Below are 14,235 nucleotides of genomic sequence, written 5' to 3' on the forward strand. Positions count from 1 at the left end.
CATAGTTTTCATTTGAACATTTCACTTAAAATGTCACATCAGGTGCTTGAGCGTGATACTGTTGTTACAGAACTACATGCTTACAATTTTGTAATAAAATATTTTGTAATAAAAAGGGGACGTTATCTGTGCCAGATCCTACATGTCAATAAAGGAGGGAAATGTTGTATTTTGAAGTATCCAAGCTTTCTAATAAATAAATGAAAATGAAAAGAGAAAATTCTATTACATACCCATTTAAAAGTGAGCAAGAATACCTAACAAAAATTAAGCACAGTTGGGAAGAAAATAAGATTTTTACATGCTGCTGATAACAGCATATATTTATACAACTCTTCTTGATTTCATTATACATGAAGGGTAATTAAATCATTTACATTCTTTTACAGTTAGTTTGACTTTAAGGATTTATCCTAAGGAAAAAAATTAAAAATGGAAAAGCTACATGCATTAACATAGCATAATCACACATAATAGAAAAAAATTGGAAACAACCTAAATTGCCAGCAAGGAAGAAACAGTCAGGCTGATTATGATACACAACTCAGTAGAATGTGATGCAGTCAATTAACGTTCTAATGTTTAGGCCTGATATTTGGGGGAAGTGTTTCAAATATGCTAGACAAAATCTGAGCTTCTGATGTCAAGTGTCACAACTGCAGCTACGGCAACATGGGAGCCTGTGAGCAGAGTCTGGGAGAGCACGGGACCCAGGAAAGCTCTTGCAATACAGCTGAACCTCAGCTCTGTCACCTGCTGGCTGCAAGGCGCTGGCACGTTACTTACTTTCTCTGTGCCTCAGGCTTCCAGTCTTTAAAATGGGGATGATATTAATAGTTACCAAGGTGAATATACAGATTAAATGAGTTATTACATGTAAAAATGTTTATAAAACTGTGTATTTTGTGCAGAGCACAACAGTTGTGCTATTCAAAAGTTCACTGCTAGTCATTAGATTATTCTCCCATCACATTTTACCATAGCCTTGATAATAAATAAACTTCAGAAAGGACACTTATTTATTTATACTTTTAAAAAGATTTTATTTATTTATTTTTAGACAGAGGGGAAGGGAAGGGGGAATAGAGAGAAGGAAATATCAATGTGTGGTTTGCCTCTCACATACTTCCTCCTGGGGACCCAGCCTGCAGCCCTGACATGTGCCCTGACTGGGAATCGAACCAGCAACACTTCAGTTCACAGGCCAGCATACAATCCACTGAGCCACACCAGCCAGGGAGAGAAAAGACATTTTTTTAAGAATTCCCTCCCCAATGTTTATACGCTGTTGTTAAAACTTTTTTCATTTCTATTAAGAATATTTCATAGTATCTTCAAGAACATTTTTCAGTGAACATGGATTATGCGCCTGCTATGTGCCCAGCTACACGTAAGCTCCCCATGGTGCGCACAGTCAATTAAAACATAGGGAATCACACGGGCCTAACAGTGCCAATGTCATCAGCTTTGCACACTGCCCTCCCACCTCAAATCACAAAGACCATTCCATTATTTTATTTTTTCCACCGTTAATGCACCCAAAATATTTATTTTATTCTGTATATTATATTTACATAAATAGTCTTCAGCTTTATAAAGTGTGCCTCTATGTTGAATAGGCTTCCCTTCTTACTAGATTTGAATAAGTGTAGTAGCTTAATACTCTCCAGTATTTAACAACTGCCATTTTACCCAGGTGCCATGTAGATGTTAACACATTTTTTAAAAAATGGGGTACCTCAAAACATGTTTAGATCCCAATATTATTAGGAACTTGTCCTTGGAGAGCAAAGTAGACCATTCTGTTTTTAATGATATAAGTGCTTTATTTCTTTTTTATTGTATTTATTGGAGTGACATCAGTTAATAAAATTATACTGGTTTCAGATATACATCGCTATAAGACATCATCTGTATATTGTATCACATTCACCACCCCAAGTTCGACTCTTCATTCTATAACAATACAGTGTATTCCCATTTCTGTTTCCATATTTTCAACCATTCAGCAAATATGTATCAAGTATGTGTTATGTGCCAGATGTGTAGAGCACTAGGCACTGGGGATAAAAAGACAGTTCAGTCCTGAGACTTGTTCAGTCTGCTGGGAGAAACCCTGGTCACAATGCGGAGAATGAGAGTTCTAATAAGATTGTGTCCAAGGACTATGGAGCAAGGAGTAGGAATCCAAAGGAAATTTTTCTCATTCTGAAAAAGAGATGGAACTGATATGAAAGAGTTCCAAAGAAGATGGCACTTAAAGTCAGCCTTGAAGGGCACTGGGTGATAACCAGACAGATAAAGCTGGAGGAGCCTTCCAGGAAGAGAACACAGCCTACGCAAAGGTTAAGAAAGTGTAACAAAGCATTGCAAGCCCTCAAACACTTAGGTTCAGTGAAACAAAGCAAGGGTGGTGGGCATTTGGTGAGCAATGAAGTCAAAGATTCCTTATAAGCCCTATTAGAGACCAAGAGGTTTATCTTTATGAGGGAGAGAAAGCCATAAAAAATGACCAGGTTATGGAATTTTCAAATTTGCATTACAAAAGGTTCACTGAGCCCTGGCTGGTGTAGCGCAGTGCATTGAGCGTGGGTTGCAGACCAAAGGGTCTCCAGTTTGATTCCCAGTCAGGGCACATGCCTGAATTATAGGCTCGGTCCCCAGCCAGGGCTTGCAAGAAGCAACCACACATGGATGTTTCTCTCCCTCTCTTTCTCCTACCCTTTCCCTCTCTCTAAAAATAAAATAAATAAAATCTTTTTTAAAACTGAAAAAAAAACCCAAAACCCAGGGCTTAAAAAAAAGATCCATCTGAGGATAATTGCAAGAGGAGAGAGGCAGCAAAAAGATACCAGCTCAGAGGCTTGTGAAGTTGTAAAGGAACAAATTAAGGGGACCTGAACTAAGACAGTGGCAGTGGAGAGTATTAGTGGATATATTTAAGGCAATATGGAAGACTAAACTCAAAAAAAAACCCCACAACCCAAATACTGCATAAAACAAAGCAATTGCTTAAATGTGTGGAAGAGCTCATAAGAAAGTGACGCACCAGTCCTCAGTAAGGACTAGAAAACTCTGCCTACTAAGCAGATGACAAAGAAGCTAGTCTATCCTGGTCAAAAGTCCGGGGTCAGCAGGGGGGGCCTTCCCTGAGAACTTGAAATCAGGGGTCTGCCCTCACCTGAGTTCATACCTAAAATTTACACTATTCAAGGGTTCTAGAATATCAAACTGAAAAAATAACAGACAATATGGAACAAGCCCCACAATGAGTTAAAAGGGGGAAGATACAAAACAAGGCTGACAAGACGACTGTTGGCATAAGGAACAGTGCAACGTCATGTAATGCACTCGTCTGTGCACGCAGCCTCCCTGGACCGTGTAGCTGTGTCCCAGGCCCAGCCCTCAATCCTCACCTTCCCTCTAGTGATACTCACTCTGTTAGTGACATCACTGAGTCTCAAGGCTGGAAGAGCCATCTATTAGTCGATCGCTCCCAAATGTATATCTCTAGCCCACTTCTCTCCCAAATACAAGATGTGAGTTTCAATGGCCAACTCAAAATCCCTACATAGATGACTGAGAAACAAATAAAACCCAATACTTTCTTTACGCCCCCTCAATCCTCCTTCTCCACCTCCTTCCCCATTCTCACTGACGGTAAATCTATCCGTCCAGTTGCTCAGTCCCAAACCTTGGAGGCATTCCTGACTCCACTCTTGCTCTCCCATTCGTTCACCAGGAAAGCCTGTCAGATCATCTCTAAGATGCAGGCAGAATCCACCTGCTTTACACCTTCTCAGCAGCCACCAGGCAGTCAAAGCGTTCATCGTAAGTGCGCCTAGATCACTACCCCACCATCTAGCAGGTTTCCCTGCTTCCACCTTTGCTCTCCTGACTCCATACACACACAGCCTAACTTAAATTCAGAATCTAGAATGACCCTTTACAAATGTCTGATCTAGTTGTTACTGGACCTTTCCAGCACCGTCTGGGAGCTTTCAACCATCAGGGACCTCCAGGTTTGTGACTCGTGCAGGAAAAATGTCAAAACCCAAGTCCAGGTGGAAGTGAGAGTGACCTTATTAAAGCTTAGGTTGGTGAGGCAAAAGGAGGGCCCTTAGAGGCAGGATCAGGGGGTGAGCCCAGAGGGAGCTGCCACTGCCCCCTGCTCCCCCCGGTGCAAGCCTCATTGGGACCCTTAGGGCTTAGAATGGAAGAAGCAAAGTACGCGCCTGAAGAAGTCGGGGCGGGTGGGGGGTGGCGGCGGGGAGCAGGAGGCAGTGCTGCGGGTGTGCTCAAAGAAGATGCAAAGCTGTTGTCCTTTGTCCTGAGGGTTTCACCGATTCTCGACAGGTGAACATGTTAGTGGGGGTCCCAGGGGAGGAGCTCCATAGAACAGTCATTAGATTTATTGGTGGGTGGTTTAGCAGGCTGATACATGAAAACAAGTGCATAGTGGGGTCAAGGGTCATTCTCCGGTTAGTTTCACCTCTATCTCAGACTAGTCCGGCTCTAATTGATTTTTTGTTATCTGTCTCCATAATTTGGGTGTTTTAAATCACCTGCTCTTAGGGATCTTTGGTTAGGGAGGATAGAGTCTTGTACTCTATCACCTAGCTGTTAATTGCTCATCAGTTTTCCTCATTCCACTTGCTAGGGAATTTTCCCAGTTTCTTGCTAACCTGCCTCAAAGTCACCTCTGTGCCCCAAATCCTGCAACGGTTCCCAGTTATCCAAAGTAAAAGCCAGAGTGCCGGCGCCACAGGCCGCGGAGGTGCACCGAGGAGACCGACCCAGAGAGCTCCTCATACTGGGCACACTGCCGGTAGTGACCCGAACCGCGACCCCGGTGGCGCTCCTCCTCACCACCACGCAGGCCCCTAGCCACCACAGGGGAAAGATTTACAGTGTCAGCTGCAGCAAGTTCTTTCCTGAGCGGTTTTCTGACAGGAAGAAGAGAGCCCTACAGAAGAAAGATGTGGGTGTCTGTAGGAGAACTGAATTCATTCAGGATTTTGAAGCGCCTGTTTGTACCAATATTAAGGTTTCAGAAGATGGACAATATACTTTAGCAGCTGGAACATATAGACCTTGGGTTCAAGGCCATGGCACGGATCAATGACGCTTGAAGTTTGAAAGGGGTTTCAATTCAGAAGTTGTCACCTTGGAAACACTGATGACTAGTCAAGAATTGTCTTCTTACATAATGACAGAAACAGTGAGTTCCATTCACAGTCAGGTTTTTACTACCGGGCCAGAATACCACAGTTGGGGAGAGGTTTTCTTACTGTTACCCACCCCACCATTCACACTTCATTGGCACAAGCCCTGAGGTTTATTGATTAAACTTAGAACAAGGAANTAATTTGGGTGTTTTAAATCACCTGCTCTTAGGGATCTTTGGTTAGGGAGGATAGAGTCTTGTACTCTATCACCTAGCTGTTAATTGCTCATCAGTTTTCCTCATTCCACTTGCTAGGGAATTTTCCCAGTTTCTTGCTAACCTGCCTCAAAGTCACCTCTGTGCCCCAAATCCTGCAATGGTTCCCAGTTATCCTAAGTAAAAGCCAGAGTGCCGGCAGCCACAGGGCGCGGAGGTGCACCGAGGAGACCGACCCAGAACGGTGGCCCCAGTGGCACTCCTCCTCACCACCACGCAGGCCCCTAGCCACCACAGGGGAAAGATTTACAGTGTCGGCTGCAGCAAGTTCTTTCCTGAGTGGTTTTCTGACAGGAAGAAGAGAGCCCTACAGAAGAAAGATGTGGGTGTCTGTAGGAGAACTGAATTCATTCAGGATTTTGAAGCGCCTGTTTGTACCAATATTAAGGTTTCAGAAGATGGACAATATACTTTAGCAGCTGGAACATATAGACCTTGGGTTCAAGGCCATGGCACGGATCAATGACGCTTGAAGTTTGAAAGGGGTTTCAATTCAGAAGTTGTCACCTTGGAAACACTGATGACTAGTCAAGAATTGTCTTCTTACATAATGACAGAAACAGTGAGTTCCATTCACAGTCAGGTTTTTACTACCGGGCCAGAATACCACAGTTGGGGAGAGGTTTTCTTACTGTTACCCACCCCACCATTCACACTTCATTGGCACAAGCCCTGAGGTTTATTGATTAAACTTAGAACAAGGAAGGTACCTAAATCTTCTACGAAGTAATGCTGTGGACTGTAACATTTGTCACACACATTCCATGCGGGGCTTGTTTGCTACAGGAACAGTACAGGGTCGAGTTGGGTGCAGGAATCCAAGAACAAGAAGCATGCACTATTAGACTGTGCTTTAGGTAGGGTCACGGCGGGTTCCAAGACAAACAGTTCGCCAGCAGCCCCTGCTCCGAAATTCAGCTGCGCCTTGACCAGGGCAGTGGGAACATCCACAGGGCGAGTTTCTTTACATGGCCTTCCATCTGAAAAGCCATTGCTAGTTAAGTACCGCCAACAGGGGCTGCCCATTAAGTCAGTTCGTTTCTGAGATTCTTTAGATTTGATTTTGTCTGCAGACTTTCGAATTATCAAAACGTGGAATGAGAACTCAGGGAAAGTACTTACTTCCTTAGAGCCAGAAGCTCACAGCAAAGACACCCACCTCTGCCCCAACTTGGGCATGCGTCTTGCGGGCGGTGATGCCCCCAAGAGGAGCATCTGTTACATTACGGTCTGGGGCCTGCCCCAGGTGGTGCTCCTTCTTAGACCTCCTGACAGAAGAGTTGGAAGAGGATCCAGAAAGTGTGGTTTATGACAGTTACAAACTTGTCACCAAGAAAGATCTTAAAAATTTAGGGCTCACGTATCTCATTGGGTCACCCTTTCTCTGGACATACATGCATGGGTGTTTTGTGGATAGAAGACTCTATCACAGGGTGAAATTGGGGGTAAGTCCACTTGCTTATGGAGAATATAAAAGATCTGACAGAAGATAGAAGAACAGCTGGACAGAGAGTCCACTTGGAGAAATTGCCAAAAGTGCACGAAGAGCTGGTCTTAAGTTAATTGAAGAGGAGGAGAAGCAAAAACCTACCTGGAAAAACAAGGTTAAAAGCCTTCTGGATATTCTCACTGATGATCAATTTAAAGTTCTGTTTGAGAACCCTGACTTCCAAGTAGATGAAGAGAGCGAAGATTTCAGGCTTTTGAATCCACTTACTTCAAAGATTACTGAAAAAAGAAGACACTAAGACTCTTAGAGCAACAAGAACATCATGAAAAAGAAGAGAAGAAAGAACCAGAAGGAAAACCAAGTGATACAGAAAGTTCTGAAAGGTCAGGTGATGAAAAGACAGTGGGAGAGGTCAGGGACCAGTGCCGACTTCTCCAGCAGAGCAAAGAGTGAAGTGGCAGGCACCGTTCAGGGAGGACTAGTCCAAACGACCTTGAGCCCCAATGTTATGAGATCAAAGAAGGCAAAGAATTTAGAAGCTTCAAAGATTCTGCCACCAAGCAGAAGCTGATGAATAAAAACCCTGGAAGCCTGGTTGAAACCTGAAGCAAAAAATGGGACACCAAGTGTATCAGACACCACTGTTGGCAGTGAACAACTGACATTCACGTTAAAGGGTTCTGAATGGGAGAAGAAGCAACAGGAGGCAGAGAAATTGCACCGACAGGACATGAAAGCACTCCATCCATCCTCAGCTGGTCCCCTGAAGTCCAGATACAGGAGAGGACAGCCATTTGACTGAGTCTAGAGGGGATCCCAACAGGCAATTCAATTCGGTAGGGGCTCATCTCCCTCAAGTTGATCACCAGGGGAGTACACCATACACAGATGCCCCAAGCACATTTTAAAGTTCAAAAGAGACCTTACAGGCAAGAAGGGGCTGGGCAGAAATATTTCAAGTCATGAAATCCAAAGACCTACAGCCAAGATTGCTCTATCCAGCAAAGCTTTCATTTAGAATGGAAGGGCAGAGAAAGTGCTTCTCAGATAAGGTCAAATTCAAGTTCATCATCCCCAAGCCCTTATTATATGAAATGTTAAAGGGACTTATCTAAGAAAAAGAAGATAAAAAATATGAAAAGTGAAAGGACAGCAAACTCATAGTTATTAACAGCCACACCTAAAACAAAAGCAAACTAAGAGGACAGCTAGATCAGGAGTGGAACCATAGAAATGAAGAACACATGGAGGGTTAGAAACAGGGGAGTGGGAGAAGGAGAAGAGGGGAGAAGGTACAGAGAAAAAGTAGCATAGACAGTAGGTAGAAAATAGGGGAGAGGGCAAGAATACTATGGGAAATACAGAATCTAAAGAACTTGTGACACATGAACATGAACAAAAGGGGGGAATGGAGGGGGAGGAGTGTGCATGGTGGAAGGGAGTGAAGGGGGAATGGTACAACTATAATGACATAATCAATAAAATATATTTTAAAATGAAAATTAAAAAATAAAAGTTCCATGTGGGTGCTGGGGCCGCTGTGCTGATAGCAGAGGAAGGGCTGGTCAGGAGGCCAGCTTGGGCTCACTGAGGCGAGGGCAGAGGGCAGAGGGAGGTTATCGCGGCACCGACTTGCTGGCTGCAGAGATTGCAAGACTGGAAGAGCAGCTGTGTGGATGGGGAGAGGTGAGAGGTGATGCTGATGGCCGATAAAGTCCTCGCCTGGAAGAGCCTGGCTTCCACCTGCCATCGCGTGTGTGGTTTCCTTGGTGTTTCTGACCCTCTACTATCTAGATCCATCTGTTCTGTCTGGTGTTTCTTGTTTTCCCATGTTTTTGTGCTTGGCTGGCTGCCTTGTTCCCATTCTAGCGCCTAGAATTTTTGGCTCTAAGACATAAGCCCCTGAGCGGCAGCAAAGATTCCGTGAAATGTGCAGCGGTCTAGTAAACACTCGACACCAAGCTGTGGGCTGGTCGAAATGCCTCTTCATACTAAAGGAAGAAAGAAAAGCCAAAAGCATACTTCACGGCCACAATCCTTTCTCTTGCTGCGATGGCTTCTTGAACTAAACCAACGTGGAAACATGTCAAAGTACATTGGAATGACCAAAAAGAAGATGAACAAGCTTCTTAAGCAAAAAGAAAAGGAAAATGAATAATGCACCTACCTTATTCAGTGTGATTAACAGTGTGTGCATTGATTGTCCTTGGGAAGAGTTTCTATCATATCATGGATATAAAGTGTTGCAGAACTAGCTCTGTGATGACACTCCTTCTGTCCTTAGACACCAGAAATCCAGACTTGCCTAAGGCTTTATACATAATGTCCTCACCTCAAGTGTATGTGGGTGCATTCTCAACAGCTGGCCTGATATGGACAACTCATTCGGGAATACAACTTGTTTTGACTTTTCTTACCCTGGGTTAGTTGAATTCATCCTGGTAGGTAACTTCCTTTAAAATAATATAGTGGTGAGTTTCACCCTGAAGGGCAGTTAACAGTGACTTTGGATAATTGTTTGAGTTGATCTTTGCTATTTTTAGCTATATACAAGGTGTAGTGGTCTACGGAGACAGAAAACTGGTTCTACTGTCTACTTCCACAGTCTGCTTTAAAAAAAACTGCCTGGCTTCGTGAATATAGGGACCACATTTAACACTTCCAATGAAGAGACCAATGAAGGTCCATTCCTCATTCTGTTTCTGTGCCATGGGAGAAGAATCCTCATGGGAGAAAATGAAACTAATTACATGCCCTCATTTGTGTTGGTTTCTCTTGTGTGCAAAACTTAGCACTTTGTAGAAAATATTTATCCTTCCTCTGAAACTGGGACTCCGACGGGCTTAGAGCTCCTCTCCCCCTACACTTGGCCTTCAAGCCAGTAGGTCCTTAAAGGCTTTTTAACAGCGAGCTTCTAAAAGCTTGGATTGAGGAATTCAGCAAACTTTTCATTTCAGATTTCCAGCAGTCTAAAACTAAAGCATGTAAGAGATGAAGACTCAAGCCTTTGACTTTGACTCCACGACCAGCTAATCAAGGACAAAAGTCTTCCTGCATTTCATCAAGATTAAGTAGAAAGAAATTTTATCCTACTAGTTTTTCAGTTCTCCATTTATGGTAATGTGGTTGCTTTGGTTCCCATAGATTTTGCCTAGGAGGAGGTGACTACACGGGCACCTGACTTTTGTACGAGGTATTTTTCTGAAGAATACAAGGGCTGTTTGTTGGTGAGAGCAAGTTTGGGGAGATGATAGATGGCCTTGGGTCTGTAGAGATTTTGTAACTCTTGGAAAGAGTCTCAGAGTCACTCTCCCTCTCAGTAGTTAGAAGTTTAGAGTATCTGAAGTCTGTGGAATGAACCTCTAAGGGCCAGAAATGTGACATATTTGGAACAAGTCTTAACCTCTAATTAATTAGCCGTAAGAAAGTTCTGTGAATATATTGCACTGATGCTGTAAAACCTTGACCTTGTCATATATCTGTCCCTAAATAAGTGTTGTTCTTCCCCTTCTACATTGCTATAGTGACACCCGTACCACATGTGTTTGTATTCATAATGTTTCATGTAGAAACCACGAGCTACCCTCATTTGCATCTGTTTCCTCATTGTAAATAAGCCTGTCCTCATAGCTGGATTCTTTTTGGATACCTGTTCTACCAATGTAACTATTTTTGTGGTTTTAATCTTGTATTATTATTTCTTCTACTTTGCTTTGTGGAAAGGGAAAAATAAAAGCTGGACTCCCTAAAATAAATAAATAAATAAATAAATAAATAAATAAATAAATGAATGAATGAAAGTTCCATGTGAATTCTTGACACATTTACAGAGGTTAAGATTTGGCAATCTGTCCCTGTGCCTTCTGGGTCAGAGTGCCGTCCGTGGAGCACTTTTTGTCAATGGTTGCTCTCCATAAACATCGTCCTGTGCCCCAGTTTTAATCAAGCAGACCAGGTGGTTGTTTCTGAATACTGTGAAAAGTGTCCCGTGAAACGGGAGGTTCTCTTGTGCTGAAGACGAAGGTTGATAGTCTCCCAGGAACTTGCCCTTGCAGCACCGCCATTCACAAGGACACTGCCCAGAACCCCTCCGTCTCAGCTGCGGGGCGGCCTTGGTCCTGTTTGGGTTTCTAAGTGTGCTGGTAGGTTTGTTGGGGATATTTCAGAAAATATCTTTATACCAGCAGAATAGAAATTAATGGTAATAACCTAAATTAAGAAATGGAAGCTACTGGGTATTCTTTTATACTTGACACAAAATTAAATATAGCTTTCTTTTTTCTGTTAAGTGCAATGAGATAAACTGGCTGGAGAAAACATAAAAATAAAACACCTTCATTTGAACAGCAAGCAAACACACACACACACTCTCACAAAGTAAAAGCCAGTGACCTTCCAGTGACCTATCGGAGCCTGTCTCATGTGTGCCCCTCTACGTTTTGCTCTCCTTCTGCTCCCATTCCCTCACTTCACTCCCCCACATGCGGCTCCCTGCTGTTCCTGGAACAGGCCGGGCATGTTTCTACCTTACACTGCTTGTTCTCACTGTTCCCTTGATTTGGAACCTGCATCTCTGTTATTCACTTGCTAACTCCCTTTTCTTCTTAAATCTTTGATAAAATCTCAGCAAGGAAGCTTGCCCGAGCACATCATTTAATACTGTATGCATCCTGCCCCGGTACCAGCAGTCTTGGTCCTTCTAACACTGTTTTATAGTTTCATTTCCCACATCGCTCTCATCTTCAAACACACTATACAATTCACTTATTTGTTGTGTTTGTTTCTTGTCTGTCTTCCTCTACCACTGACACCCACGCACATGTACACACTCGTAGGAGCTCTCTGGAGGCAGGGATTTTCAAGTGTTTTGTCACTGACGTATCCATGCTTCTAACACAATGTCTGGCCCATATTAGACCCTCCATATTTGCTAATATCTCCATGAATGAAGGGAAGATGCAACAAGAATCCATCCATAGTTACAGCTGGAAAAGTGAACTGGATGAATGGGGTAGAGATGGGAAAAAGGTGTTATTATATTCCCTTTTCTTCCTTTTCAATGTTGTAATTTATGTTAACTATTTAAAAATATAAGTAAAAGAATAAAAGAAATAAAATATAAAATATAGTCCTAAGCTGATAAGAACCCCCCCTCCTTGGGATTCTAGTATACACAGTACACAGAAAATCCTAGTAAACAGAAAATCACTCGCACGAAGCACTCAGTCCGGGTCTCACAGCATTCCCAACACAAAGGCCTGCTGAAGAGACGCTCACAGTGCAGAATTGCAGGACCCAGGAGCAAAGTCTACTACAGTCTCTGAGATAATAGTCCACACAGCAACTGCTAGGACTAAACAGCCCCCTTGAACTTCAGATAATAAATAATCAGCTAGAAACCATTCAAAATGCATATGTGTATATATATCTATATGCTGAATAGATATATAGATGTGCACATGTAGACACATCTCTACCTGTGAGACTATAAATACAAAATAAAGAATTCAAAACATAATAATAAAATCAAATATTCTGAAGGAATATTTTAAAGATTCAAAATTAAGACTTCTAGAAATGAAAAATACTGAAATTTTAAACACTTAATGGATATATTAAACAGCAGATTTTCACTTTTTTCAGATGCTCTGGAAAATTCTGAGGAAATAATTCACAATGCATCATAGAATAACAAGGGAATAGAAAACCAAACTGGTTTGGTATAGCTCAGTGGATTGAGTGCAGGCCTGTGAACCAGAGGATCGCAGTTCGATTCCCAGTCAGGGCACATGCCTGGGTTGCAGGCAGGTTCCCAGCAGGGGACACATAAGAGGCAACCATACATTGATATTTTTCTCCCTCTCTCCTTCCCTTCCCCTCTAAAGATAAATAAATAAATAATTTAACATTTTTTTTTCAAAAGGAGAGAACAGAAAACGTTGGGGGGAAATAGTCAAATAATAATGGCTGATAATTATCCAAATTAATGAAAAAAAAACTATTTTTAAAAATGCAACAGCACTGGCTGGTGTGGCCCAGTGGATTGAGTGCTGGTCTGTGAACCGAAAGGTCACAGATTCAATCGCAGTCCAGGGTACATGCCTGAGTTGTGGGCTGGATTCCCAGTTGAGGATGTACAAGAGGCAATAAATTGGTATTTCCCCCTCACATCAATATTTCTCTCTCTCTTTCTCCCTCCCTCCTACTCTCTAAAAATAAATAAATAAAATCTCTTTTAAAAATGCAAGAATTCCTGGGCAAGATAAGTAAAACTAAATCCATCTCTAGACTGTGCATCACCAATTTAAAAAAATTCTTAAAACAAACACTAAGTAAATATAGATTACCAACAAAGAATTAACAATTAACCAACAGCAGATTTCTCTTTAAAAGTAACAGAAAACAGAAGACTGTCAAATACTTATTTCGCAAAGGCTAAAGAAAAAAAATACTATACCCAATTGTCATCCAAGAATTAGGATGAAATTAAAGACACTTGGAAAAGGAAAGTGTCTTAGTTCATTCAAGCTGTTATAACACAATACCACAGACTGGGTGCTTAAACAAAAGGCATTATTTCTCCTAGTTCCAGAGTCAGTCAAGTCCAAGGTTAAGCTGCCAACTTATTAGGCTCCCGGCGAGAGCCCACTTCCTGGCTTGTAGATGGCTGCTTTTTCACTTCGTCCACACTTGGAGGGGTAAGGGTGGGGGAGAGGGGAAGAGTGCTCTGTTCTCCGTTCCTTTTTCTAAAAAGTTATTTTATTGTATTTTTCCCACTGCAATTTACCCCCCTTATACTCTCCTTCCCCCTCTCCACCGCAATCACCACACTGTTGTCCATATCCAGGAGTGCTTTCTCTTTTTCACTGGATCCCTCCATCCCCTGTCTCTTCCTTTGTTAAATAAAGATACTAATCACATCATGGGGCCCACCCTCACTACTCCATTTAAACCTAATTACCTCCCCAAAGCCCCACCTTCAAATACCATCACACTGGGGCATTAGGGCTTCAAGATATAAATTTTAGGAGGACACAAACATTCAGTCCATAGCACAAAGACAAAATATTTACCATTAATAAATCATTAAAGAAAATATTCATGACAGATATATTCAGAAAACTGAAAGCAAAATAAAAGTAAAACTGAAATAATGAATCAAGACATCTGTAGACATGTAAGTACATCTGAAACACACACTGGCTGTCTCATACACCAACAGAAAATAGAAGACACAAAAACAAGGCAGAACTCACCATGTGGACGACAACTGTGAGGGTGCAGTGACTGGAGTTAAAGCACCCCCACGACCTGGTGCTGTTTAGCAGAAGCTATGTAGAGC

General features: G+C 42.3%; 2 pseudogenes; both read left to right on the forward strand.

The window, feature by feature from the left end:
- The first annotated feature begins 1,356 nt into the window (after positions 1–1,356).
- Positions 1,357–7,695, forward strand: LOC118995578 (nucleolar protein 10-like; annotated as a pseudogene).
- An 879-nt stretch (positions 7,696–8,574) lies between these two features.
- Positions 8,575–9,051, forward strand: LOC118995282 (ADP-ribosylation factor-like protein 6-interacting protein 1; annotated as a pseudogene).
- The last annotated feature ends 5,184 nt before the right edge of the window (positions 9,052–14,235 follow it).

The sequence above is a fragment of the Sturnira hondurensis genome, unplaced genomic scaffold, assembly GCF_014824575.4.
Source record: "Sturnira hondurensis isolate 20B ecotype Veracruz unplaced genomic scaffold, ASM1482457v3 Scaffold0010128, whole genome shotgun sequence".
Lineage (NCBI taxonomy): Eukaryota > Metazoa > Chordata > Mammalia > Chiroptera > Phyllostomidae > Sturnira > Sturnira hondurensis.